At 42.3% G+C, this 23,854-nt stretch overlaps 45 non-coding genes across 45 annotated transcripts; all 45 read right to left on the bottom strand.

Annotated features, from left to right (window-relative positions):
* Positions 1-181: 181 nt before the first annotated feature.
* LOC140024803 (5S ribosomal RNA) lies at positions 182-300 on the bottom strand. Its single transcript, XR_011828779.1, has one exon. It is a non-coding gene; the product is annotated as a 5S ribosomal RNA (ribosomal RNA).
* A 412-nt stretch (positions 301-712) lies between these two features.
* Positions 713-831, bottom strand: LOC140031793 (5S ribosomal RNA). The gene has a single exon (XR_011835718.1). It is a non-coding gene; the product is annotated as a 5S ribosomal RNA (ribosomal RNA).
* Positions 832-1,241: 410 nt separating this feature from the next.
* Positions 1,242-1,360, bottom strand: LOC140022636 (5S ribosomal RNA). The gene has a single exon (XR_011826617.1). It is a non-coding gene; the product is annotated as a 5S ribosomal RNA (ribosomal RNA).
* A 414-nt stretch (positions 1,361-1,774) lies between these two features.
* Positions 1,775-1,893, bottom strand: LOC140023285 (5S ribosomal RNA). The gene has a single exon (XR_011827255.1). It is a non-coding gene; the product is annotated as a 5S ribosomal RNA (ribosomal RNA).
* Positions 1,894-2,309: 416 nt separating this feature from the next.
* LOC140032466 (5S ribosomal RNA) lies at positions 2,310-2,428 on the bottom strand. Its single transcript, XR_011836392.1, has one exon. It is a non-coding gene; the product is annotated as a 5S ribosomal RNA (ribosomal RNA).
* A 412-nt stretch (positions 2,429-2,840) lies between these two features.
* LOC140031792 (5S ribosomal RNA) lies at positions 2,841-2,959 on the bottom strand. The gene has a single exon (XR_011835717.1). It is a non-coding gene; the product is annotated as a 5S ribosomal RNA (ribosomal RNA).
* A 411-nt stretch (positions 2,960-3,370) lies between these two features.
* On the bottom strand, positions 3,371-3,489 carry LOC140024931 (5S ribosomal RNA). The gene has a single exon (XR_011828907.1). It is a non-coding gene; the product is annotated as a 5S ribosomal RNA (ribosomal RNA).
* A 415-nt stretch (positions 3,490-3,904) lies between these two features.
* On the bottom strand, positions 3,905-4,023 carry LOC140031791 (5S ribosomal RNA). Its single transcript, XR_011835716.1, has one exon. It is a non-coding gene; the product is annotated as a 5S ribosomal RNA (ribosomal RNA).
* Positions 4,024-4,435: 412 nt separating this feature from the next.
* LOC140024802 (5S ribosomal RNA) lies at positions 4,436-4,554 on the bottom strand. The gene has a single exon (XR_011828778.1). It is a non-coding gene; the product is annotated as a 5S ribosomal RNA (ribosomal RNA).
* Positions 4,555-4,966: 412 nt separating this feature from the next.
* On the bottom strand, positions 4,967-5,085 carry LOC140031790 (5S ribosomal RNA). Its single transcript, XR_011835715.1, has one exon. It is a non-coding gene; the product is annotated as a 5S ribosomal RNA (ribosomal RNA).
* Positions 5,086-5,495: 410 nt separating this feature from the next.
* Positions 5,496-5,614, bottom strand: LOC140022635 (5S ribosomal RNA). The gene has a single exon (XR_011826616.1). It is a non-coding gene; the product is annotated as a 5S ribosomal RNA (ribosomal RNA).
* Positions 5,615-6,028: 414 nt separating this feature from the next.
* Positions 6,029-6,147, bottom strand: LOC140023284 (5S ribosomal RNA). The gene has a single exon (XR_011827254.1). It is a non-coding gene; the product is annotated as a 5S ribosomal RNA (ribosomal RNA).
* A 416-nt stretch (positions 6,148-6,563) lies between these two features.
* Positions 6,564-6,682, bottom strand: LOC140032465 (5S ribosomal RNA). The gene has a single exon (XR_011836391.1). It is a non-coding gene; the product is annotated as a 5S ribosomal RNA (ribosomal RNA).
* Positions 6,683-7,094: 412 nt separating this feature from the next.
* On the bottom strand, positions 7,095-7,213 carry LOC140031789 (5S ribosomal RNA). Its single transcript, XR_011835714.1, has one exon. It is a non-coding gene; the product is annotated as a 5S ribosomal RNA (ribosomal RNA).
* A 410-nt stretch (positions 7,214-7,623) lies between these two features.
* Positions 7,624-7,742, bottom strand: LOC140024930 (5S ribosomal RNA). Its single transcript, XR_011828906.1, has one exon. It is a non-coding gene; the product is annotated as a 5S ribosomal RNA (ribosomal RNA).
* Positions 7,743-8,157: 415 nt separating this feature from the next.
* LOC140022634 (5S ribosomal RNA) lies at positions 8,158-8,276 on the bottom strand. Its single transcript, XR_011826615.1, has one exon. It is a non-coding gene; the product is annotated as a 5S ribosomal RNA (ribosomal RNA).
* A 413-nt stretch (positions 8,277-8,689) lies between these two features.
* Positions 8,690-8,808, bottom strand: LOC140024801 (5S ribosomal RNA). The gene has a single exon (XR_011828777.1). It is a non-coding gene; the product is annotated as a 5S ribosomal RNA (ribosomal RNA).
* Positions 8,809-9,220: 412 nt separating this feature from the next.
* On the bottom strand, positions 9,221-9,339 carry LOC140031788 (5S ribosomal RNA). Its single transcript, XR_011835713.1, has one exon. It is a non-coding gene; the product is annotated as a 5S ribosomal RNA (ribosomal RNA).
* A 410-nt stretch (positions 9,340-9,749) lies between these two features.
* LOC140024800 (5S ribosomal RNA) lies at positions 9,750-9,868 on the bottom strand. Its single transcript, XR_011828776.1, has one exon. It is a non-coding gene; the product is annotated as a 5S ribosomal RNA (ribosomal RNA).
* A 415-nt stretch (positions 9,869-10,283) lies between these two features.
* LOC140023933 (5S ribosomal RNA) lies at positions 10,284-10,402 on the bottom strand. Its single transcript, XR_011827899.1, has one exon. It is a non-coding gene; the product is annotated as a 5S ribosomal RNA (ribosomal RNA).
* Positions 10,403-10,818: 416 nt separating this feature from the next.
* LOC140023843 (5S ribosomal RNA) lies at positions 10,819-10,937 on the bottom strand. Its single transcript, XR_011827808.1, has one exon. It is a non-coding gene; the product is annotated as a 5S ribosomal RNA (ribosomal RNA).
* Positions 10,938-11,354: 417 nt separating this feature from the next.
* Positions 11,355-11,473, bottom strand: LOC140023430 (5S ribosomal RNA). The gene has a single exon (XR_011827400.1). It is a non-coding gene; the product is annotated as a 5S ribosomal RNA (ribosomal RNA).
* A 410-nt stretch (positions 11,474-11,883) lies between these two features.
* LOC140024799 (5S ribosomal RNA) lies at positions 11,884-12,002 on the bottom strand. The gene has a single exon (XR_011828775.1). It is a non-coding gene; the product is annotated as a 5S ribosomal RNA (ribosomal RNA).
* Positions 12,003-12,414: 412 nt separating this feature from the next.
* On the bottom strand, positions 12,415-12,533 carry LOC140031787 (5S ribosomal RNA). The gene has a single exon (XR_011835712.1). It is a non-coding gene; the product is annotated as a 5S ribosomal RNA (ribosomal RNA).
* A 410-nt stretch (positions 12,534-12,943) lies between these two features.
* Positions 12,944-13,062, bottom strand: LOC140024929 (5S ribosomal RNA). Its single transcript, XR_011828905.1, has one exon. It is a non-coding gene; the product is annotated as a 5S ribosomal RNA (ribosomal RNA).
* Positions 13,063-13,477: 415 nt separating this feature from the next.
* LOC140022633 (5S ribosomal RNA) lies at positions 13,478-13,596 on the bottom strand. The gene has a single exon (XR_011826614.1). It is a non-coding gene; the product is annotated as a 5S ribosomal RNA (ribosomal RNA).
* Positions 13,597-14,009: 413 nt separating this feature from the next.
* On the bottom strand, positions 14,010-14,128 carry LOC140024798 (5S ribosomal RNA). The gene has a single exon (XR_011828774.1). It is a non-coding gene; the product is annotated as a 5S ribosomal RNA (ribosomal RNA).
* Positions 14,129-14,540: 412 nt separating this feature from the next.
* Positions 14,541-14,659, bottom strand: LOC140031786 (5S ribosomal RNA). The gene has a single exon (XR_011835711.1). It is a non-coding gene; the product is annotated as a 5S ribosomal RNA (ribosomal RNA).
* A 410-nt stretch (positions 14,660-15,069) lies between these two features.
* Positions 15,070-15,188, bottom strand: LOC140024797 (5S ribosomal RNA). The gene has a single exon (XR_011828773.1). It is a non-coding gene; the product is annotated as a 5S ribosomal RNA (ribosomal RNA).
* A 415-nt stretch (positions 15,189-15,603) lies between these two features.
* On the bottom strand, positions 15,604-15,722 carry LOC140023932 (5S ribosomal RNA). Its single transcript, XR_011827898.1, has one exon. It is a non-coding gene; the product is annotated as a 5S ribosomal RNA (ribosomal RNA).
* A 416-nt stretch (positions 15,723-16,138) lies between these two features.
* LOC140023842 (5S ribosomal RNA) lies at positions 16,139-16,257 on the bottom strand. Its single transcript, XR_011827807.1, has one exon. It is a non-coding gene; the product is annotated as a 5S ribosomal RNA (ribosomal RNA).
* Positions 16,258-16,674: 417 nt separating this feature from the next.
* On the bottom strand, positions 16,675-16,793 carry LOC140023428 (5S ribosomal RNA). The gene has a single exon (XR_011827398.1). It is a non-coding gene; the product is annotated as a 5S ribosomal RNA (ribosomal RNA).
* Positions 16,794-17,203: 410 nt separating this feature from the next.
* Positions 17,204-17,322, bottom strand: LOC140024796 (5S ribosomal RNA). Its single transcript, XR_011828772.1, has one exon. It is a non-coding gene; the product is annotated as a 5S ribosomal RNA (ribosomal RNA).
* Positions 17,323-17,734: 412 nt separating this feature from the next.
* LOC140031785 (5S ribosomal RNA) lies at positions 17,735-17,853 on the bottom strand. The gene has a single exon (XR_011835710.1). It is a non-coding gene; the product is annotated as a 5S ribosomal RNA (ribosomal RNA).
* A 410-nt stretch (positions 17,854-18,263) lies between these two features.
* On the bottom strand, positions 18,264-18,382 carry LOC140024928 (5S ribosomal RNA). Its single transcript, XR_011828904.1, has one exon. It is a non-coding gene; the product is annotated as a 5S ribosomal RNA (ribosomal RNA).
* A 415-nt stretch (positions 18,383-18,797) lies between these two features.
* On the bottom strand, positions 18,798-18,916 carry LOC140022632 (5S ribosomal RNA). The gene has a single exon (XR_011826613.1). It is a non-coding gene; the product is annotated as a 5S ribosomal RNA (ribosomal RNA).
* A 413-nt stretch (positions 18,917-19,329) lies between these two features.
* LOC140024795 (5S ribosomal RNA) lies at positions 19,330-19,448 on the bottom strand. The gene has a single exon (XR_011828771.1). It is a non-coding gene; the product is annotated as a 5S ribosomal RNA (ribosomal RNA).
* Positions 19,449-19,860: 412 nt separating this feature from the next.
* LOC140031783 (5S ribosomal RNA) lies at positions 19,861-19,979 on the bottom strand. The gene has a single exon (XR_011835708.1). It is a non-coding gene; the product is annotated as a 5S ribosomal RNA (ribosomal RNA).
* Positions 19,980-20,389: 410 nt separating this feature from the next.
* On the bottom strand, positions 20,390-20,508 carry LOC140024793 (5S ribosomal RNA). The gene has a single exon (XR_011828769.1). It is a non-coding gene; the product is annotated as a 5S ribosomal RNA (ribosomal RNA).
* Positions 20,509-20,923: 415 nt separating this feature from the next.
* On the bottom strand, positions 20,924-21,042 carry LOC140023931 (5S ribosomal RNA). The gene has a single exon (XR_011827897.1). It is a non-coding gene; the product is annotated as a 5S ribosomal RNA (ribosomal RNA).
* A 416-nt stretch (positions 21,043-21,458) lies between these two features.
* Positions 21,459-21,577, bottom strand: LOC140023841 (5S ribosomal RNA). Its single transcript, XR_011827806.1, has one exon. It is a non-coding gene; the product is annotated as a 5S ribosomal RNA (ribosomal RNA).
* Positions 21,578-21,993: 416 nt separating this feature from the next.
* LOC140023427 (5S ribosomal RNA) lies at positions 21,994-22,112 on the bottom strand. The gene has a single exon (XR_011827397.1). It is a non-coding gene; the product is annotated as a 5S ribosomal RNA (ribosomal RNA).
* A 410-nt stretch (positions 22,113-22,522) lies between these two features.
* Positions 22,523-22,641, bottom strand: LOC140024792 (5S ribosomal RNA). Its single transcript, XR_011828768.1, has one exon. It is a non-coding gene; the product is annotated as a 5S ribosomal RNA (ribosomal RNA).
* A 412-nt stretch (positions 22,642-23,053) lies between these two features.
* On the bottom strand, positions 23,054-23,172 carry LOC140031782 (5S ribosomal RNA). The gene has a single exon (XR_011835707.1). It is a non-coding gene; the product is annotated as a 5S ribosomal RNA (ribosomal RNA).
* A 410-nt stretch (positions 23,173-23,582) lies between these two features.
* Positions 23,583-23,701, bottom strand: LOC140024926 (5S ribosomal RNA). The gene has a single exon (XR_011828902.1). It is a non-coding gene; the product is annotated as a 5S ribosomal RNA (ribosomal RNA).
* Between the last annotated feature and the right edge of the window lie 153 nt (positions 23,702-23,854).

Here is a 23,854-nt window from a genome sequence, read left to right as displayed (position 1 = left end):
TCGACAAATTTGAGCGACGATCCGGGCTTTGATCGAGCCGTACCGTTCCTGATTTGTCTCGCGCCTTCAGATCCTCCTTCACGCTTCGACAAGAAGCAAAATATTAAGCAATCGTTCCGACGGAGCTAAATTACTACAGGATAAAGAACGAAGAAATTTGGATTTCGAAACAAAAAAGAGAGGGGTGCAACACGAGGACTTCCCAGGGGGTCACCAATCCAAGTACTACTCTCCCCCAAACACGCTTAATTTCGAAGTTCTGATGGGATCCGGTGCATTAGTGCTGGTATGATCGCACCCGCCATATTCCTTTCGCTTTATTCTTTTAAACTACCCCGTCCTGCGAAGCAGTGTGGCTTTTCTAGACCGAAATTCATTTTAAGCGTCAATTCAAGCATTTTCCTATTATCCTTTTATTTATTTGCTTTCATAATTTTTTTTATATTTATTTGCCCCCTGTTTTTTTCCATCATCCCGCAACTCTAAATTATCATGAAATCAATCCTTCACGCTTGCGCTGATACATTTGCGCCGACAAATTTGAGCGACGATTCGGGCTTTGATCGAGCCGTACCGTTCCTGATTTGTCTCGCTTCAGATCCGCCTTCATGCTTCGAGAAGAAGCAAAATATAAAGCAATCGATCCGAAGGACCTAAATTACTACAGGATAAAGAACGAATAGAAAATTTGAATTTCGAAACAAAAAAGAGAGGGGTGCAACAAGAGGACTTCCCAGGGGGTCACCCATCCTAGTACTACTCTCGCCCAAGCATGCTTAACTTCGGAGTTCTGATGGGATCCGGTGCATTAGTGCTGGTATGATCGCACCCACAACGTTCCTTTCGCTTTATTCTTTTAAACTACCCCGTCCAGCGAAGCAGTGTGGCTTTTCTAGACCGGAATTCATTTTAAGCGTCAATTGAAGCATTTTCCTCTTATCCATTTATTTATTTACTTTATATTTTTTTGTTATTGATTTACACCCTGTTTTTTTCCATCATCCCGCAACTCTAAATTATCATGAAATCAATCCTTCACGCTTGCGGTGATACATTTGCGTCGACAAATTTGAGCGACGATCCGGGCTTTGATCGAGCCGTACCGTTCCTGATTTGTCTCGCGCCTTCAGATCCTCCTTCACGCTTCGACAAGAAGCAAAATATTAAGCAATCGTTCCGACGGAGCTAAATTACTACAGGATAAAGAACGAAGAAATTTGGATTTCGAAACAAAAAAGAGAGGGGTGCAACACGAGGACTTCCCAGGGGGTCACCAATCCAAGTACTACTCTCGCCCAAACACGCTTAATTTCGAAGTTCTGATGGGATCCGGTGCATTAGTGCTGGTATGATCGCACCCGCCATATTCCTTTCGCTTTATTCTTTTAAACTACCCCGTCCTGCGAAGCAGTGTGGCTTTTCTAGACCGAAATTCATTTTAAGCGTCAATTCAAGCATTTTCCTATTATCCTTTTATTTATTTGCTTTCATAATTTTTTTTATATTGATTTGCCCCCTGTTTTTTTCCATCATCCCGCAACTCTAAATTATCATGAAATCAATCCTTCACGCTTGCGCTGATACAGTTGCGCCGACAAATTTGAGCGACGATCCGGGCTTTGATCGAGCCGTACCGTTCCTGATTTGTCTCGCGCCTTCAGATCCGCCTTCATGCTTCGAGAAAATGCAAAATATGAAGCAATCGTTCCGAAGGACCTAAATTACTACTGGATAAAGAACGAATAGGAAATTTGGATTTCGAAACAAAAAAGAGAGGGTGCAACACGAGGACTTCCCAGGGGGTCACCAATCCAAGTACTACTCTCGCCCAAACACGCTTAATTTCGAAGTTCTGATGGGATCCGGTGCATTAGTGCTGGTATGATCGCACCCGCCATATTCCTTTCGCTTTATTCTTTTAAACTACCCCGTCCTGCGAAGCAGTGTGGCTTTTCTAGACCGAAATTCATTTTAAGCGTCAATTCAAGCATTTTCCTATTATCCTTTTATTTATTTGCTTTCATATTTTTTTTTGTTATTGATTTGCCCCCTGTTTTTTTCCATCATCCCGCAACTCTAAATTATCATGAAATCAATCCTTCACGCTTGCGCTGATACATTTGCGCCGACAAATTTGAGCGACGATCCGGGCTTTGATCGAGCCGTACCGTTCCTGATTTGTCTCGCGCCTTCAGATCCTCCTTCACGCTTCGACAAGAAGCAAAATATTAAGCAATCGTTCCGACGGAGCTAAATTACTACAGGATAAAGAACGAATAGAAAATTTGAATTTCGAAACAAAAAAGAGAGGGGTGCAACAAGAGGAATTCCCAGGGGGTCACCCATCCTAGCACTACTCTCGCCCAAGCATGCTTAACTTCGGAGTTCTGATGGGATCCGGTGCATTAGTGCTGGTATGATCGCACCCGCCATGTTCCTTTCGCTTTATTCTTTTAAACTACCCCGTCCTGCGAAACAGTGTGGCTTTTCTAGACCGAAATTCATTTTAAGCGTCAATTCAAGCATTTTCCTATTATCCTTTTATTTATTTGCTTTCATAATTTTTTTTATATTGATTTGCCCCCTGTTTTTTTCCATCATCCCGCAACTCTAAATTATCATGAAATCAATCCTTCACGCTTGCGCTGATACATTTGCGCCGACAAATTTGAGCGACGATTCGGGCTTTGATCGAGCCGTACCGTTCCTGATTTGTCTCGCTTCAGATCCGCCTTCATGCTTCGAGAAGAAGCAAAATATAAAGCAATCGATCCGAAGGACCTAAATTACTACATGATAAAGAACGAATAGAAAATTTGAATTTCGAAACAAAAAAGAGAGGGGTGCAACAAGAGGACTTCCCAGGGGGTCACCCATCCTAGTACTACTCTCGCCCAAGCATGCTTAACTTCGGAGTTCTGATGGGATCCGGTGCATTAGTGCTGGTATGATCGCACCCACAACGTTCCTTTCGCTTTATTCTTTTAAACTACCCCGTCCAGCGAAGCAGTGTGGCTTTTCTAGACCGGAATTCATTTTAAGCGTCAATTGAAGCATTTTCCTCTTATCCATTTATTTATTTACTTTATATTTTTTTGTTATTGATTTACACCCTGTTTTTTTCCATCATCCCGCAACTCTAACATTATCATGAAATCAATCCTTCACGCTTGCGGTGATACATTTGCGTCGACAAATTTGAGCGACGATCCGGGCTTTGATCGAGCCGTACCGTTCCTGATTTGTCTCGCGCCTTCAGATCCTCCTTCACGCTTCGACAAGAAGCAAAATATTAAGCAATCGTTCCGACGGAGCTAAATTACTACAGGATAAAGAACGAAGAAATTTGGATTTCGAAACAAAAAAGAGAGGGGTGCAACACGAGGACTTCCCAGGGGGTCACCAATCCAAGTACTACTCTCCCCCAAACACGCTTAATTTCGAAGTTCTGATGGGATCCGGTGCATTAGTGCTGGTATGATCACACCCGCCATATTACTTTCGCTTTATTCTTTTAAACTACCCCGTCCTGCGAAGCAGTGTGGCTTTTCTAGACCGAAATTCATTTTAAGCGTCAATTCAAGCATTTTCCTATTATCCTTTTATTTATTTGCTTTCATAATTTTTTTTATATTGATTTGCCCCCTGTTTTTTTCCATCATCCCGCAACTCTAAATTATCATGAAATCAATCCTTCACGCTTGCGCTGATACATTTGCGCCGACAAATTTGAGCGACGATCCGGGCTTTGATCGAGCCGTACCGTTCCTGATTTGTCTCGCGCCTTCAGATCCGCCTTCATGCTTCGAGAAGAAGCAAAATATGAAGCAATCGTTCCGAAGGACCTAAATTACTACAGGATAAAGAACGAATAGAAAATTTGAATTTCGAAACAAAAAAGAGAGGGGTGCAACAAGAGGACTTCCCAGGGGGTCACCCATCCTAGTACTACTCTCGCCCAAGCATGCTTAACTTCGGAGTTCTGATGGGATCCGGTGCATTAGTGCTGGTATGATCGCACCCGCCACGTTCCTTTCGCTTTATTCTTTTAAACTACCCCGTCCTGCGAAGCAGTGTGGCTTTTCTAGACCGAAATTCATTTTAAGCGTCAATTCAAGCATTTTCCTATTATCCTTTTATTTATTTGCTTTCATAATTTTTTTGTTATTGATTTGTCCCCTGTTTTTTTCCATCATCCCGCAACTCTAAATTATCATGAAATCAATCCTTCACGCTTGCGGTGATACATTTGCGCCGACAAATTTGAGCGACGATCCGGGCTTTGATCGAGCCGTACCGTTCCTGATTTGTCTCGCGCCTTCAGATCTTCCTTCACGCTTCGACAAGAAGCAAAATATTAAGCAATCGTTCCGACGGAGCTAAATTACTACAGGATAAAGAACGAAGAAATTTGGATTTCGAAACAAAAAAGAGAGGGGTGCAACACGAGGACTTCCCAGGGGGTCACCAATCCAAGTACTACTCTCCCCCAAACACGCTTAATTTCGAAGTTCTGATGGGATCCGGTGCATTAGTGCTGGTATGATCGCACCCGCCATATTCCTTTCGCTTTATTCTTTTAAACTACCCCGTCCTGCGAAGCAGTGTGGCTTTTCTAGACCGAAATTCATTTTAAGCGTCAATTCAAGCATTTTCCTATTATCCTTTTATTTATTTGCTTTCATAATTTTTTTTATATTTATTTGCCCCCTGTTTTTTTCCATCATCCCGCAACTCTAAATTATCATGAAATCAATCCTTCACGCTTGCGCTGATACATTTGCGCCGACAAATTTGAGCGACGATTCGGGCTTTGATCGAGCCGTACCGTTCCTGATTTGTCTCGCTTCAGATCCGCCTTCATGCTTCGAGAAGAAGCAAAATATAAAGCAATCGATCCGAAGGACCTAAATTACTACAGGATAAAGAACGAATAGAAAATTTGAATTTCGAAACAAAAAAGAGAGGGGTGCAACAAGAGGACTTCCCAGGGGGTCACCCATCCTAGTACTACTCTCGCCCAAGCATGCTTAACTTCGGAGTTCTGATGGGATCCGGTGCATTAGTGCTGGTATGATCGCACCCACAACGTTCCTTTCGCTTTATTCTTTTAAACTACCCCGTCCAGCGAAGCAGTGTGGCTTTTCTAGACCGGAATTCATTTTAAGCGTCAATTGAAGCATTTTCCTCTTATCCATTTATTTATTTACTTTATATTTTTTTGTTATTGATTTACACCCTGTTTTTTTCCATCATCCCGCAACTCTAAATTATCATGAAATCAATCCTTCACGCTTGCGGTGATACATTTGCGTCGACAAATTTGAGCGACGATCCGGGCTTTGATCGAGCCGTACCGTTCCTGATTTGTCTCGCGCCTTCAGATCCTCCTTCACGCTTCGACAAGAAGCAAAATATTAAGCAATCGTTCCGACGGAGCTAAATTACTACAGGATAAAGAACGAAGAAATTTGGATTTCGAAACAAAAAAGAGAGGGGTGCAACACGAGGACTTCCCAGGGGGTCACCAATCCAAGTACTACTCTCGCCCAAACACGCTTAATTTCGAAGTTCTGATGGGATCCGGTGCATTAGTGCTGGTATGATCGCACCCGCCATATTCCTTTCGCTTTATTCTTTTAAACTACCCCGTCCTGCGAAGCAGTGTGGCTTTTCTAGACCGAAATTCATTTTAAGCGTCAATTCAAGCATTTTCCTATTATCCTTTTATTTATTTGCTTTCATAATTTTTTTTATATTGATTTGCCCCCTGTTTTTTTCCATCATCCCGCAACTCTAAATTATCATGAAATCAATCCTTCACGCTTGCGCTGATACAGTTGCGCCGACAAATTTGAGCGACGATCCGGGCTTTGATCGAGCCGTACCGTTCCTGATTTGTCTCGCGCCTTCAGATCCGCCTTCATGCTTCGAGAAAATGCAAAATATGAAGCAATCGTTCCGAAGGACCTAAATTACTACTGGATAAAGAACGAATAGGAAATTTGGATTTCGAAACAAAAAAGAGAGGGTGCAACACGAGGACTTCCCAGGGGGTCACCAATCCAAGTACTACTCTCGCCCAAACACGCTTAATTTCGAAGTTCTGATGGGATCCGGTGCATTAGTGCTGGTATGATCGCACCCGCCATATTCCTTTCGCTTTATTCTTTTAAACTACCCCGTCCTGCGAAGCAGTGTGGCTTTTCTAGACCGAAATTCATTTTAAGCGTCAATTCAAGCATTTTCCTATTATCCTTTTATTTATTTGCTTTCATATTTTTTTTTGTTATTGATTTGCCCCCTGTTTTTTTCCATCATCCCGCAACTCTAAATTATCATGAAATCAATCCTTCACGCTTGCGCTGATACATTTGCGCCGACAAATTTGAGCGACGATCCGGGCTTTGATCGAGCCGTACCGTTCCTGATTTGTCTCGCGCCTTCAGATCCTCCTTCACGCTTCGACAAGAAGCAAAATATTAAGCAATCGTTCCGACGGAGCTAAATTACTACAGGATAAAGAACGAATAGAAAATTTGAATTTCGAAACAAAAAAGAGAGGGGTGCAACAAGAGGAATTCCCAGGGGGTCACCCATCCTAGCACTACTCTCGCCCAAGCATGCTTAACTTCGGAGTTCTGATGGGATCCGGTGCATTAGTGCTGGTATGATCGCACCCGCCATGTTCCTTTCGCTTTATTCTTTTAAACTACCCCGTCCTGCGAAACAGTGTGGCTTTTCTAGACCGAAATTCATTTTAAGCGTCAATTCAAGCATTTTCCTATTATCCTTTTATTTATTTGCTTTCATAATTTTTTTTATATTGATTTGCCCCCTGTTTTTTTCCATCATCCCGCAACTCTAAATTATCATGAAATCAATCCTTCACGCTTGCGCTGATACATTTGCGCCGACAAATTTGAGCGACGATTCGGGCTTTGATCGAGCCGTACCGTTCCTGATTTGTCTCGCTTCAGATCCGCCTTCATGCTTCGAGAAGAAGCAAAATATAAAGCAATCGATCCGAAGGACCTAAATTACTACAGGATAAAGAACGAATAGAAAATTTGAATTTCGAAACAAAAAAGAGAGGGGTGCAACAAGAGGACTTCCCAGGGGGTCACCCATCCTAGTACTACTCTCGCCCAAGCATGCTTAACTTCGGAGTTCTGATGGGATCCGGTGCATTAGTGCTGGTATGATCGCACCCACAACGTTCCTTTCGCTTTATTCTTTTAAACTACCCCGTCCAGCGAAGCAGTGTGGCTTTTCTAGACCGGAATTCATTTTAAGCGTCAATTGAAGCATTTTCCTCTTATCCATTTATTTATTTACTTTATATTTTTTTGTTATTGATTTACACCCTGTTTTTTTCCATCATCCCGCAACTCTAAATTATCATGAAATCAATCCTTCACGCTTGCGGTGATACATTTGCGTCGACAAATTTGAGCGACGATCCGGGCTTTGATCGAGCCGTACCGTTCCTGATTTGTCTCGCGCCTTCAGATCCTCCTTCACGCTTCGACAAGAAGCAAAATATTAAGCAATCGTTCCGACGGAGCTAAATTACTACAGGATAAAGAACGAAGAAATTTGGATTTCGAAACAAAAAAGAGAGGGGTGCAACACGAGGACTTCCCAGGGGGTCACCAATCCAAGTACTACTCTCCCCCAAACACGCTTAATTTCGAAGTTCTGATGGGATCCGGTGCATTAGTGCTGGTATGATCACACCCGCCATATTACTTTCGCTTTATTCTTTTAAACTACCCCGTCCTGCGAAGCAGTGTGGCTTTTCTAGACCGAAATTCATTTTAAGCGTCAATTCAAGCATTTTCCTATTATCCTTTTATTTATTTGCTTTCATAATTTTTTTTATATTGATTTGCCCCCTGTTTTTTTCCATCATCCCGCAACTCTAAATTATCATGAAATCAATCCTTCACGCTTGCGCTGATACAGTTGCGCCGACAAATTTGAGCGACGATCCGGGCTTTGATCGAGCCGTACCGTTCCTGATTTGTCTCGCGCCTTCAGATCCGCCTTCATGCTTCGAGAAAAAGCAAAATATGAAGCAATCGTTCCGAAGGACCTAAATTACTACTGGATAAAGAACGAATAGGAAATTTGGATTTCGAAACAAAAAAGAGAGGGGTGCAACACGAGGACTTCCCAGGGGGTCACCAATCCAAGTACTACTCTCGCCCAAACACGCTTAATTTCGAAGTTCTGATGGGATCCGGTGCATTAGTGCTGGTATGATCGCACCCGCCATATTCCTTTCGCTTTATTCTTTTAAACTACCCCGTCCTGCGAAGCAGTGTGGCTTTTCTAGACCGAAATTCATTTTAAGCATCAATTCAAGCATTTTCCTATTATCCTTTTATTTATTTGCTTTCATAATTTTTTTTGTTATTGATTTGTCCCCTGTTTTTTTCCATCATCCCGCAACTCTACATTATCATGAAATCAATCCTTCACGCTTGCGCTGATACATTTGCGCCGACAAATTTGAGCGACGATCCGGGCTTTGATCGAGCCGTACCGTTCCTGATTTGTCTCGCGCCTTCAGATCTTCCTTCACGCTTCGACAAGAAGCAAAATATTAAGCAATCGTTCCGACGGAGCTAAATTACTACAGGATAAAGAACGAAGAAATTTGGATTTCGAAACAAAAAAGAGAGGGGTGCAACACGAGGACTTCCCAGGGGGTCACCAATCCAAGTACTACTCTCCCCCAAACACGCTTAATTTCGAAGTTCTGATGGGATCCGGTGCATTAGTGCTGGTATGATCGCACCCGCCATATTCCTTTCGCTTTATTCTTTTAAACTACCCCGTCCTGCGAAGCAGTGTGGCTTTTCTAGACCGAAATTCATTTTAAGCGTCAATTCAAGCATTTTCCTATTATCCTTTTATTTATTTGCTTTCATAATTTTTTTTATATTTATTTGCCCCCTGTTTTTTTCCATCATCCCGCAACTCTAAATTATCATGAAATCAATCCTTCACGCTTGCGCTGATACATTTGCGCCGACAAATTTGAGCGACGATTCGGGCTTTGATCGAGCCGTACCGTTCCTGATTTGTCTCGCTTCAGATCCGCCTTCATGCTTCGAGAAGAAGCAAAATATAAAGCAATCGATCCGAAGGACCTAAATTACTACAGGATAAAGAACGAATAGAAAATTTGAATTTCGAAACAAAAAAGAGAGGGGTGCAACAAGAGGACTTCCCAGGGGGTCACCCATCCTAGTACTACTCTCGCCCAAGCATGCTTAACTTCGGAGTTCTGATGGGATCCGGTGCATTAGTGCTGGTATGATCGCACCCACAACGTTCCTTTCGCTTTATTCTTTTAAACTACCCCGTCCAGCGAAGCAGTGTGGCTTTTCTAGACCGGAATTCATTTTAAGCGTCAATTGAAGCATTTTCCTCTTATCCATTTATTTATTTACTTTATATTTTTTTGTTATTGATTTACACCCTGTTTTTTTCCATCATCCCGCAACTCTAAATTATCATGAAATCAATCCTTCACGCTTGCGGTGATACATTTGCGTCGACAAATTTGAGCGACGATCCGGGCTTTGATCGAGCCGTACCGTTCCTGATTTGTCTCGCGCCTTCAGATCCTCCTTCACGCTTCGACAAGAAGCAAAATATTAAGCAATCGTTCCGACGGAGCTAAATTACTACAGGATAAAGAACGAAGAAATTTGGATTTCGAAACAAAAAAGAGAGGGGTGCAACACGAGGACTTCCCAGGGGGTCACCAATCCAAGTACTACTCTCCCCCAAACACGCTTAATTTCGAAGTTCTGATGGGATCCGGTGCATTAGTGCTGGTATGATCGCACCCGCCATATTCCTTTCGCTTTATTCTTTTAAACTACCCCGTCCTGCGAAGCAGTGTGGCTTTTCTAGACCGAAATTCATTTTAAGCGTCAATTCAAGCATTTTCCTATTATCCTTTTATTTATTTGCTTTCATAATTTTTTTTATATTGATTTGCCCCCTGTTTTTTTCCATCATCCCGCAACTCTAAATTATCATGAAATCAATCCTTCACGCTTGCGCTGATACAGTTGCGCCGACAAATTTGAGCGACGATCCGGGCTTTGATCGAGCCGTACCGTTCCTGATTTGTCTCGCGCCTTCAGATCCGCCTTCATGCTTCGAGAAAAAGCAAAATATGAAGCAATCGTTCCGAAGGACCTAAATTACTACTGGATAAAGAACGAATAGGAAATTTGGATTTCGAAACAAAAAAGAGAGGGGTGCAAAACGAGGACTTCCCAGGGGGTCACCAATCCAAGTACTACTCTCGCCCAAACACGCTTAATTTCGAAGTTCTGATGGGATCCGGTGCATTAGTGCTGGTATGATCGCACCCGCCATATTCCTTTCGCTTTATTCTTTTAAACTACCCCGTCCTGCGAAGCAGTGTGGCTTTTCTAGACCGAAATTCATTTTAAGCATCAATTCAAGCATTTTCCTATTATCCTTTTATTTATTTGCTTTCATAATTTTTTTTGTTATTGATTTGTCCCCTGTTTTTTTCCATCATCCCGCAACTCTACATTATCATGAAATCAATCCTTCACGCTTGCGCTGATACATTTGCGCCGACAAATTTGAGCGACGATCCGGGCTTTGATCGAGCCGTACCGTTCCTGATTTGTCTCGCGCCTTCAGATCCTCCTTCACGCTTCGACAAGAAGCAAAATATTAAGCAATCGTTCCGACGGAGCTAAATTACTACAGGATAAAGAACGAATAGGAAATTTGGATTTCGAAACAAAAAAGAGAGGGGTGCAACACGAGGACTTCCCAGGGGGTCACCAATCCAAGTACTACTCTCGCCCAAACACGCTTAATTTCGAAGTTCTGATGGGATCCGGTGCATTAGTGCTGGTATTATCGCACCCACCATATTTCTTTCGCTTTATTCTTTTAAACTACCCCGTCCTGCGAAGCAGTGTGGCTTTTCTAGACCGAAATTCATTTTAAGCGTCAATTCAAGCATTTTTCCTATTATCCTTTTATTTATTTGCTTTCATATTTTTTTTTGTTATTGATTTGCCCCCTGTTTTTTTCCATCATCCCGCAACTCTAAATTATCATGAAATCAATCCTTCACGCTTGCGCTGATACATTTGCGCCGATAAATTTGAGCGACGATCCGGGCTTTGATCGAGCCGTACCGTTCCTGATTTGTCTCGCGCCTTCAGATCCGCCTTCATGCTTCGAGAAGAAGCAAAATATAAAGCAATCGTTCCGAAGGACCTAAATTAGTACAGGATAAAGAACGAATAGAAAATTTGAATTTCGAAACAAAAAAGAGAGGGGTGCAACAAGAGGAATTCCCAGGGGGTCACCCATCCTAATACTGCTCACGCCCAAGCACGCTTAACTTCGGAGTTCTGATGGGATACGGTGCATTAGTGCTGGTATGATCGCACCCACAACGTTCCTTTCGCTTTATTCTTTTAAACTACCCCGTCCAGCGAAGCAATGTGGCTTTTCTAAACCGGAATTCATTTTAAGCGTCAATTGAAGCATTTTCCTCTTATCCATTTATTTATTTACTTTATATTTTTTTGTTATTGATTTGCACCCTGTTTTTTTTCATCATCCCGCAACTCTAAATTATCATGAAATCAATCCTTCACGCTTGCGGTGATACATTTGCGCCGACAAATTTGAGCGACGATCCGGGCTTTGATCGAGCCGTACCGTTCCTGATTTGTCTCGCGCCTTCAGATCTTCCTTCACGCTTCGACAAGAAGCAAAATATTAAGCAATCGTTCCGACGGAGCTAAATTACTACAGGATAAAGAACGAAGAAATTTGGATTTCGAAACAAAAAAGAGAGGGGTGCAACACGAGGACTTCCCAGGGGGTCACCAATCCAAGTACTACTCTCCCCCAAACACGCTTAATTTCGAAGTTCTGATGGGATCCGGTGCATTAGTGCTGGTATGATCGCACCCGCCATATTCCTTTCGCTTTATTCTTTTAAACTACCCCGTCCTGCGAAGCAGTGTGGCTTTTCTAGACCGAAATTCATTTTAAGCGTCAATTCAAGCATTTTCCTATTATCCTTTTATTTATTTGCTTTCATAATTTTTTTTATATTGATTTGCCCCCTGTTTTTTTCCATCATCCCGCAACTCTAAATTATCATGAAATCAATCCTTCACGCTTGCGCTGATACATTTGCGCCGACAAATTTGAGCGACGATTCGGGCTTTGATCGAGCCGTACCGTTCCTGATTTGTCTCGCTTCAGATCCGCCTTCATGCTTCGAGAAGAAGCAAAATATAAAGCAATCGATCCGAAGGACCTAAATTACTACAGGATAAAGAACGAATAGAAAATTTGAATTTCGAAACAAAAAAGAGAGGGGTGCAACAAGAGGACTTCCCAGGGGGTCACCCATCCTAGTACTACTCTCGCCCAAGCATGCTTAACTTCGGAGTTCTGATGGGATCCGGTGCATTAGTGCTGGTATGATCGCACCCACAACGTTCCTTTCGCTTTATTCTTTTAAACTACCCCGTCCAGCGAAGCAGTGTGGCTTTTCTAGACCGGAATTCATTTTAAGCGTCAATTGAAGCATTTTCCTCTTATCCATTTATTTATTTACTTTATATTTTTTTGTTATTGATTTACACCCTGTTTTTTTCCATCATCCCGCAACTCTAAATTATCATGAAATCAATCCTTCACGCTTGCGGTGATACATTTGCGTCGACAAATTTGAGCGACGATCCGGGCTTTGATCGAGCCGTACCGTTCCTGATTTGTCTCGCGCCTTCAGATCCTCCTTCACGCTTCGACAAGAAGCAAAATATTAAGCAATCGTTCCGACGGAGCTAAATTACTACAGGATAAAGAACGAAGAAATTTGGATTTCGAAACAAAAAAGAGAGGGGTGCAACACGAGGACTTCCCAGGGGGTCACCAATCCAAGTACTACTCTCCCCCAAACACGCTTAATTTCGAAGTTCTGATGGGATCCGGTGCATTAGTGCTGGTATGATCACACCCGCCATATTCCTTTCGCTTTATTCTTTTAAACTACCCCGTCCTGCGAAGCAGTGTGGCTTTTCTAGACCGAAATTCATTTTAAGCGTCAATTCAAGCATTTTCCTATTATCCTTTTATTTATTTGCTTTCATAATTTTTTTTATATTGATTTGCCCCCTGTTTTTTTCCATCATCCCGCAACTCTAAATTATCATGAAATCAATCCTTCACGCTTGCGCTGATACAGTTGCGCCGACAAATTTGAGCGACGATCCGGGCTTTGATCGAGCCGTACCGTTCCTGATTTGTCTCGCGCCTTCAGATCCGCCTTCATGCTTCGAGAAAAAGCAAAATATGAAGCAATCGTTCCGAAGGACCTAAATTACTACTGGATAAAGAACGAATAGGAAATTTGGATTTCGAAACAAAAAAGAGAGGGGTGCAACACGAGGACTTCCCAGGGGGTCACCAATCCAAGTACTACTCTCGCCCAAACACGCTTAATTTCGAAGTTCTGATGGGATCCGGTGCATTAGTGCTGGTATGATCGCACCCGCCATATTCCTTTCGCTTTATTCTTTTAAACTACCCCGTCCTGCGAAGCAGTGTGGCTTTTCTAGACCGAAATTCATTTTAAGCATCAATTCAAGCATTTTCCTATTATCCTTTTATTTATTTGCTTTCATAATTTTTTTTGTTATTGATTTGTCCCCTGTTTTTTTCCATCATCCCGCAACTCTACATTATCATGAAATCAATCCTTCACGCTTGCGCTGATACATTTGCGCCGACAAATTTGAGCGACGATCCGGGCTTTGATCGAGCCGTACCGTTCCTGATTTGTCTCGCGCCTTCAGATCTTCCTTCACGCTTCGACAAGAAGCAAAATATTAAGCAATCGTTCCGACGGAGCTAAATTACTACAGGATAAAGAACGAAGAAATTTGGATTTCGAAACAATAAAGAGAGGGGTGCAACACGAGGACTTCCCAGGGGGTCACCAATCCAAGTACTACTCTCCCCCAAACACGCTTAATTTCGAAGTTCTGATGGGATCCGGTGCATTAGTGCTGGTATGATCGCACCCGCCATATTCCTTTCGCTTTATTCTTTTAAACTACCCCGTCCTGCGAAGCAGTGTGGCTTTTCTAGACCGAAATTCATTTTAAGCGTCAATTCAAGCATTTTCCTATTATCCTTTTATTTATTTGCTTTCATAATTTTTTTTATATTGATTTGCCCCCTGTTTTTTTCCATCATCCCGCAACTCTAAATTATCATGAAATCAATCCTTCACGCTTGCGCTGATACATTTGCGCCGACAAATTTGAGCGACGATTCGGGCTTTGATCGAGCCGTACCGTTCCTGATTTGTCTCGCTTCAGATCCGCCTTCATGCTTCGAGAAGAAGCAAAATATAAAGCAATCGATCCGAAGGACCTAAATTACTACAGGATAAAGAACGAATAGAAAATTTGAATTTCGAAACAAAAAAGAGAGGGGTGCAACAAGAGGACTTCCCAGGGGGTCACCCATCCTAGTACTACTCTCGCCCAAGCATGCTTAACTTCGGAGTTCTGATGGGATCCGGTGCATTAGTGCTGGTATGATCGCACCCACAACGTTCCTTTCGCTTTATTCTTTTAAACTACCCCGTCCAGCGAAGCAGTGTGGCTTTTCTAGACCGGAATTCATTTTAAGCGTCAATTGAAGCATTTTCCTCTTATCCATTTATTTATTTACTTTATATTTTTTTGTTATTGATTTACACCCTGTTTTTTTCCATCATCCCGCAACTCTAAATTATCATGAAATCAATCCTTCACGCTTGCGGTGATACATTTGCGTCGACAAATTTGAGCGACGATCCGGGCTTTGATCGAGCCGTACCGTTCCTGATTTGTCTCGCGCCTTCAGATCCTCCTTCACGCTTCGACAAGAAGCAAAATATTAAGCAATCGTTCCGACGGAGCTAAATTACTACAGGATAAAGAACGAAGAAATTTGGATTTCGAAACAAAAAAGAGAGGGGTGCAACACGAGGACTTCCCAGGGGGTCACCAATCCAAGTACTACTCTCCCCCAAACACGCTTAATTTCGAAGTTCTGATGGGATCCGGTGCATTAGTGCTGGTATGATCGCACCCGCCATATTCCTTTCGCTTTATTCTTTTAAACTACCCCGTCCTGCGAAGCAGTGTGGCTTTTCTAGACCGAAATTCATTTTAAGCGTCAATTCAAGCATTTTCCTATTATCCTTTTATTTATTTGCTTTCATAATTTTTTTTATATTGATTTGCCCCCTGTTTTTTTCCATCATCCCGCAACTCTAAATTATCATGAAATCAATCCTTCACGCTTGCGCTGATACAGTTGCGCCGACAAATTTGAGCGACGATCCGGGCTTTGATCGAGCCGTACCGTTCCTGATTTGTCTCGCGCCTTCAGATCCGCCTTCATGCTTCGAGAAAAAGCAAAATATGAAGCAATCGTTCCGAAGGACCTAAATTACTACTGGATAAAGAACGAATAGGAAATTTGGATTTCGAAACAAAAAAGAGAGGGGTGCAAAACGAGGACTTCCCAGGGGGTCACCAATCCAAGTACTACTCTCGCCCAAACACGCTTAATTTCGAAGTTCTGATGGGATCCGGTGCATTAGTGCTGGTATGATCGCACCCGCCATATTCCTTTCGCTTTATTCTTTTAAACTACCCCGTCCTGCGAAGCAGTGTGGCTTTTCTAGACCGAAATTCATTTTAAGCATCAATTCAAGCATTTTCCTATTATCCTTTTATTTATTTGCTTTCATAATTTTTTTTGTTATTGATTTGTCCCCTGTTTTTTTCCATCATCCCGCAACTCTACATTATCATGAAATCAATCCTTCACGCTTGCGCTGATACATTTGCGCCGACAAATTTGAGCGACGATCCGGGCTTTGATCGAGCCGTACCGTTCCTGATTTGTCTCGCGCCTTCAGATCCTCCTTCACGCTTCGACAAGAAGCAAAATATTAAGCAATCGTTCCGACGGAGCTAAATTACTACAGGATAAAGAACGAATAGGAAATTTGGATTTCGAAACAAAAAAGAGAGGGGTGCAACACGAGGACTTCCCAGGGGGTCACCAATCCAAGTACTACTCTCGCCCAAACACGCTTAATTTCGAAGTTCTGATGGGATCCGGTGCATTAGTGCTGGTATTATCGCACCCACCATATTTCTTTCGCTTTATTCTTTTAAACTACCCCGTCCTGCGAAGCAGTGTGGCTTTTCTAGACCGAAATTCATTTTAAGCGTCAATTCAAGCATTTTTCCTATTATCCTTTTATTTATTTGCTTTCATATTTTTTTTTGTTATTGATTTGCCCCCTGTTTTTTTCCATCATCCCGCAACTCTAAATTATCATGAAATCAATCCTTCACGCTTGCGCTGATACATTTGCGCCGATAAATTTGAGCGACGATCCGGGCTTTGATCGAGCCGTACCGTTCCTGATTTGTCTCGCGCCTTCAGATCCGCCTTCATGCTTCGAGAAGAAGCAAAATATAAAGCAATCGTTCCGAAGGACCTAAATTAGTACAGGATAAAGAACGAATAGAAAATTTGAATTTCGAAACAAAAAAGAGAGGGGTGCAACAAGAGGAATTCCCAGGGGGTCACCCATCCTAATACTGCTCACGCCCAAGCACGCTTAACTTCGGAGTTCTGATGGGATACGGTGCATTAGTGCTGGTATGATCGCACCCACAACGTTCCTTTCGCTTTATTCTTTTAAACTACCCCGTCCAGCGAAGCAATGTGGCTTTTCTAAACCGGAATTCATTTTAAGCGTCAATTGAAGCATTTTCCTCTTATCCATTTATTTATTTACTTTATATTTTTTTGTTATTGATTTGCACCCTGTTTTTTTTCATCATCCCGCAACTCTAAATTATCATGAAATCAATCCTTCACGCTTGCGGTGATACATTTGCGCCGACAAATTTGAGCGACGATCCGGGCTTTGATCGAGCCGTACCGTTCCTGATTTGTCTCGCGCCTTCAGATCTTCCTTCACGCTTCGACAAGAAGCAAAATATTAAGCAATCGTTCCGACGGAGCTAAATTACTACAGGATAAAGAACGAAGAAATTTGGATTTCGAAACAAAAAAGAGAGGGGTGCAACACGAGGACTTCCCAGGGGGTCACCAATCCAAGTACTACTCTCCCCCAAACACGCTTAATTTCGAAGTTCTGATGGGATCCGGTGCATTAGTGCTGGTATGATCGCACCCGCCATATTCCTTTCGCTTTATTCTTTTAAACTACCCCGTCCTGCGAAGCAGTGTGGCTTTTCTAGACCGAAATTCATTTTAAGCGTCAATTCAAGCATTTTCCTATTATCCTTTTATTTATTTGCTTTCATAATTTTTTTTATATTGATTTGCCCCCTGTTTTTTTCCATCATCCCGCAACTCTAAATTATCATGAAATCAATCCTTCACGCTTGCGCTGATACATTTGCGCCGACAAATTTGAGCGACGATTCGGGCTTTGATCGAGCCGTACCGTTCCTGATTTGTCTCGCTTCAGATCCGCCTTCATGCTTCGAGAAGAAGCAAAATATAAAGCAATCGATCCGAAGGACCTAAATTACTACAGGATAAAGAACGAATAGAAAATTTGAATTTCGAAACAAAAAAGAGAGGGGTGCAACAAGAGGACTTCCCAGGGGGTCACCCATCCTAGTACTACTCTCGCCCAAGCATGCTTAACTTCGGAGTTCTGATGGGATCCGGTGCATTAGTGCTGGTATGATCGCACCCACAACGTTCCTTTCGCTTTATTCTTTTAAACTACCCCGTCCAGCGAAGCAGTGTGGCTTTTCTAGACCGGAATTCATTTTAAGCGTCAATTGAAGCATTTTCCTCTTATCCATTTATTTATTTACTTTATATTTTTTTGTTATTGATTTACACCCTGTTTTTTTCCATCATCCCGCAACTCTAAATTATCATGAAATCAATCCTTCACGCTTGCGGTGATACATTTGCGTCGACAAATTTGAGCGACGATCCGGGCTTTGATCGAGCCGTACCGTTCCTGATTTGTCTCGCGCCTTCAGATCCTCCTTCACGCTTCGACAAGAAGCAAAATATTAAGCAATCGTTCCGACGGAGCTAAATTACTACAGGATAAAGAACGAAGAAATTTGGATTTCGAAACAAAAAAGAGAGGGGTGCAACACGAGGACTTCCCAGGGGGTCACCAATCCAAGTACTACTCTCCCCCAAACACGCTTAATTTCGAAGTTCTGATGGGATCCGGTGCATTAGTGCTGGTATGATCACACCCGCCATATTCCTTTCGCTTTATTCTTTTAAACTACCCCGTCCTGCGAAGCAGTGTGGCTTTTCTAGACCGAAATTCATTTTAAGCGTCAATTCAAGCATTTTCCTATTATCCTTTTATTTATTTGCTTTCATAATTTTTTTTATATTGATTTGCCCCCTGTTTTTTTCCATCATCCCGCAACTCTAAATTATCATGAAATCAATCCTTCACGCTTGCGCTGATACAGTTGCGCCGACAAATTTGAGCGACGATCCGGGCTTTGATCGAGCCGTACCGTTCCTGATTTGTCTCGCGCCTTCAGATCCGCCTTCATGCTTCGAGAAAAAGCAAAATATGAAGCAATCGTTCCGAAGGACCTAAATTACTACTGGATAAAGAACGAATAGGAAATTTGGATTTCGAAACAAAAAAGAGAGGGGTGCAACACGAGGACTTCCCAGGGGGTCACCAATCCAAGTACTACTCTCGCCCAAACACGCTTAATTTCGAAGTTCTGATGGGATCCGGTGCATTAGTGCTGGTATGATCGCACCCGCCATATTCCTTTCGCTTTATTCTTTTAAACTACCCCGTCCTGCGAAGCAGTGTGGCTTTTCTAGACCGAAATTCATTTTAAGCATCAATTCAAGCATTTTCCTATTATCCTTTTATTTATTTGCTTTCATAATTTTTTTTGTTATTGATTTGTCCCCTGTTTTTTTCCATCATCCCGCAACTCTACATTATCATGAAATCAATCCTTCACGCTTGCGCTGATACATTTGCGCCGACAAATTTGAGCGACGATCCGGGCTTTGATCGAGCCGTACCGTTCCTGATTTGTCTCGCGCCTTCAGATCTTCCTTCACGCTTCGACAAGAAGCAAAATATTAAGCAATCGTTCCGACGGAGCTAAATTACTACAGGATAAAGAACGAAGAAATTTGGATTTCGAAACAATAAAGAGAGGGGTGCAACACGAGGACTTCCCAGGGGGTCACCAATCCAAGTACTACTCTCCCCCAAACACGCTTAATTTCGAAGTTCTGATGGGATCCGGTGCATTAGTGCTGGTATGATCGCACCCGCCATATTCCTTTCGCTTTATTCTTTTAAACTACCCCGTCCTGCGAAGCAGTGTGGCTTTTCTAGACCGAAATTCATTTTAAGCGTCAATTCAAGCATTTTCCTATTATCCTTTTATTTATTTGCTTTCATAATTTTTTTTATATTGATTTGCCCCCTGTTTTTTTCCATCATCCCGCAACTCTAAATTATCATGAAATCAATCCTTCACGCTTGCGCTGATACATTTGCGCCGACAAATTTGAGCGACGATTCGGGCTTTGATCGAGCCGTACCGTTCCTGATTTGTCTCGCTTCAGATCCGCCTTCATGCTTCGAGAAGAAGCAAAATATAAAGCAATCGATCCGAAGGACCTAAATTACTACAGGATAAAGAACGAATAGAAAATTTGAATTTCGAAACAAAAAAGAGAGGGGTGCAACAAGAGGACTTCCCAGGGGGTCACCCATCCTAGTACTACTCTCGCCCAAGCATGCTTAACTTCGGAGTTCTGATGGGATCCGGTGCATTAGTGCTGGTATGATCGCACCCACAACGTTCCTTTCGCTTTATTCTTTTAAACTACCCCGTCCAGCGAAGCAGTGTGGCTTTTCTAGACCGGAATTCATTTTAAGCGTCAATTGAAGCATTTTCCTCTTATCCATTTATTTATTTACTTTATATTTTTTTGTTATTGATTTACACCCTGTTTTTTTCCATCATCCCGCAACTCTAAATTATCATGAAATCAATCCTTCACGCTTGCGGTGATACATTTGCGTCGACAAATTTGAGCGACGATCCGGGCTTTGATCGAGCCGTACCGTTCCTGATTTGTCTCGCGCCTTCAGATCCTCCTTCACGCTTCGACAAGAAGCAAAATATTAAGCAATCGTTCCGACGGAGCTAAATTACTACAGGATAAAGAACGAAGAAATTTGGATTTCGAAACAAAAAAGAGAGGGGTGCAACACGAGGACTTCCCAGGGGGTCACCAATCCAAGTACTACTCTCCCCCAAACACGCTTAATTTCGAAGTTCTGATGGGATCCGGTGCATTAGTGCTGGTATGATCGCACCCGCCATATTCCTTTCGCTTTATTCTTTTAAACTACCCCGTCCTGCGAAGCAGTGTGGCTTTTCTAGACCGAAATTCATTTTAAGCGTCAATTCAAGCATTTTCCTATTATCCTTTTATTTATTTGCTTTCATAATTTTTTTTATATTGATTTGCCCCCTGTTTTTTTCCATCATCCCGCAACTCTAAATTATCATGAAATCAATCCTTCACGCTTGCGCTGATACAGTTGCGCCGACAAATTTGAGCGACGATCCGGGCTTTGATCGAGCCGTACCGTTCCTGATTTGTCTCGCGCCTTCAGATCCGCCTTCATGCTTCGAGAAAAAGCAAAATATGAAGCAATCGTTCCGAAGGACCTAAATTACTACTGGATAAAGAACGAATAGGAAATTTGGATTTCGAAACAAAAAAGAGAGGGGTGCAAAACGAGGACTTCCCAGGGGGTCACCAATCCAAGTACTACTCTCGCCCAAACACGCTTAATTTCGAAGTTCTGATGGGATCCGGTGCATTAGTGCTGGTATGATCGCACCCGCCATATTCCTTTCGCTTTATTCTTTTAAACTACCCCGTCCTGCGAAGCAGTGTGGCTTTTCTAGACCGAAATTCATTTTAAGCATCAATTCAAGCATTTTCCTATTATCCTTTTATTTATTTGCTTTCATAATTTTTTTTGTTATTGATTTGTCCCCTGTTTTTTTCCATCATCCCGCAACTCTACATTATCATGAAATCAATCCTTCACGCTTGCGCTGATACATTTGCGCCGACAAATTTGAGCGACGATCCGGGCTTTGATCGAGCCGTACCGTTCCTGATTTGTCTCGCGCCTTCAGATCCTCCTTCACGCTTCGACAAGAAGCAAAATATTAAGCAATCGTTCCGACGGAGCTAAATTACTACAGGATAAAGAACGAATAGGAAATTTGGATTTCGAAACAAAAAAGAGAGGGGTGCAACACGAGGACTTCCCAGGGGGTCACCAATCCAAGTACTACTCTCGCCCAAACACGCTTAATTTCGAAGTTCTGATGGGATCCGGTGCATTAGTGCTGGTATTATCGCACCCACCATATTTCTTTCGCTTTATTCTTTTAAACTACCCCGTCCTGCGAAGCAGTGTGGCTTTTCTAGACCGAAATTCATTTTAAGCGTCAATTCAAGCATTTTCCTATTATCCTTTTATTTATTTGCTTTCATATTTTTTTTTGTTATTGATTTGCCCCCTGTTTTTTTCCATCATCCCGCAACTCTAAATTATCATGAAATCAATCCTTCACGCTTGCGCTGATACATTTGCGCCGATAAATTTGAGCGACGATCCGGGCTTTGATCGAGCCGTACCGTTCCTGATTTGTCTCGCGCCTTCAGATCCGCCTTCATGCTTCGAGAAGAAGCAAAATATAAAGCAATCGTTCCGAAGGACCTAAATTAGTACAGGATAAAGAACGAATAGAAAATTTGAATTTCGAAACAAAAAAGAGAGGGGTGCAACAAGAGGAATTCCCAGGGGGTCACCCATCCTAATACTGCTCACGCCCAAGCACGCTTAACTTCGGAGTTCTGATGGGATACGGTGCATTAGTGCTGGTATGATCGCACCCACAACGTTCCTTTCGCTTTATTCTTTTAAACTACCCCGTCCAGCGAAGCAATGTGGCTTTTCTAAACCGGAATTCATTTTAAGCGTCAATTGAAGCATTTTCCTCTTATCCATTTATTTATTTACTTTATATTTTTTTGTTATTGATTTGCACCCTGTTTTTTTTCATCATCCCGCAACTCTAAATTATCATGAAATCAATCCTTCACGCTTGCGGTGATACATTTGCGCCGACAAATTTGAGCGACGATCCGGGCTTTGATCGAGCCGTACCGTTCCTGATTTGTCTCGCGCCTTCAGATCTTCCTTCACGCTTCGACAAGAAGCAAAATATTAAGCAATCGTTCCGACGGAGCTAAATTACTACAGGATAAAGAACGAAGAAATTTGGATTTCGAAACAAAAAAGAGAGGGGTGCAACACGAGGACTTCCCAGGGGGTCACCAATCCAAGTACTACTCTCCCCCAAACACGCTTAATTTCGAAGTTCTGATGGGATCCGGTGCATTAGTGCTGGTATGATCGCACCCGCCATATTCCTTTCGCTTTATTCTTTTAAACTACCCCGTCCTGCGAAGCAGTGTGGCTTTTCTAGACCGAAATTCATTTTAAGCGTCAATTCAAGCATTTTCCTATTATCCTTTTATTTATTTGCTTTCATAATTTTTTTTATATTGATTTGCCCCCTGTTTTTTTCCATCATCCCGCAACTCTAAATTATCATGAAATCAATCCTTCACGCTTGCGCTGATACATTTGCGCCGACAAATTTGAGCGACGATTCGGGCTTTGATCGAGCCGTACCGTTCCTGATTTGTCTCGCTTCAGATCCGCCTTCATGCTTCGAGAAGAAGCAAAATATAAAGCAATCGATCCGAAGGACCTAAATTACTACAGGATAAAGAACGAATAGAAAATTTGAATTTCGAAACAAAAAAGAGAGGGGTGCAACAAGAGGACTTCCCAGGGGGTCACCCATCCTAGTACTACTCTCGCCCAAGCATGCTTAACTTCGGAGTTCTGATGGGATCCGGTGCATTAGTGCTGGTATGATCGCACCCACAACGTTCCTTTCGCTTTATTCTTTTAAACTACCCCGTCCAGCGAAGCAGTGTGGCTTTTCTAGACCGGAATTCATTTTAAGCGTCAATTGAAGCATTTTCCTCTTATCCATTTATTTATTTACTTTATATTTTTTTGTTATTGATTTACACCCTGTTTTTTTCCATCATCCCGCAACTCTAAATTATCATGAAATCAATCCTTCACGCTTGCGGTGATACATTTGCGTCGACAAATTTGAGCGACGATCCGGGCTTTGATCGAGCCGTACCGTTCCTGATTTGTCTCGCGCCTTCAGATCCTCCTTCACGCTTCGACAAGAAGCAAAATATTAAGCAATCGTTCCGACGGAGCTAAATTACTACAGGATAAAGAACGAAGAAATTTGGATTTCGAAACAAAAAAGAGAGGGGTGCAACACGAGGACTTCCCAGGGGGTCACCAATCCAAGTACTACTCTCCCCCAAACACGCTTAATTTCGAAGTTCTGATGGGATCCGGTGCATTAGTGCTGGTATGATCACACCCGCCATATTCCTTTCGCTTTATTCTTTTAAACTACCCCGTCCTGCGAAGCAGTGTGGCTTTTCTAGACCGAAATTCATTTTAAGCGTCAATTCAAGCATTTTCCTATTATCCTTTTATTTATTTGCTTTCATAATTTTTTTTATATTGATTTGC

The sequence above is a fragment of the Coffea arabica genome, chromosome 11e, assembly GCF_036785885.1.
Source record: "Coffea arabica cultivar ET-39 chromosome 11e, Coffea Arabica ET-39 HiFi, whole genome shotgun sequence".
Taxonomy (NCBI): Eukaryota; Viridiplantae; Streptophyta; class Magnoliopsida; order Gentianales; family Rubiaceae; genus Coffea; species Coffea arabica.
Note: the sequence above shows the minus strand (reverse complement) of the source record. Positions and strands in the feature narration are given on the sequence as shown.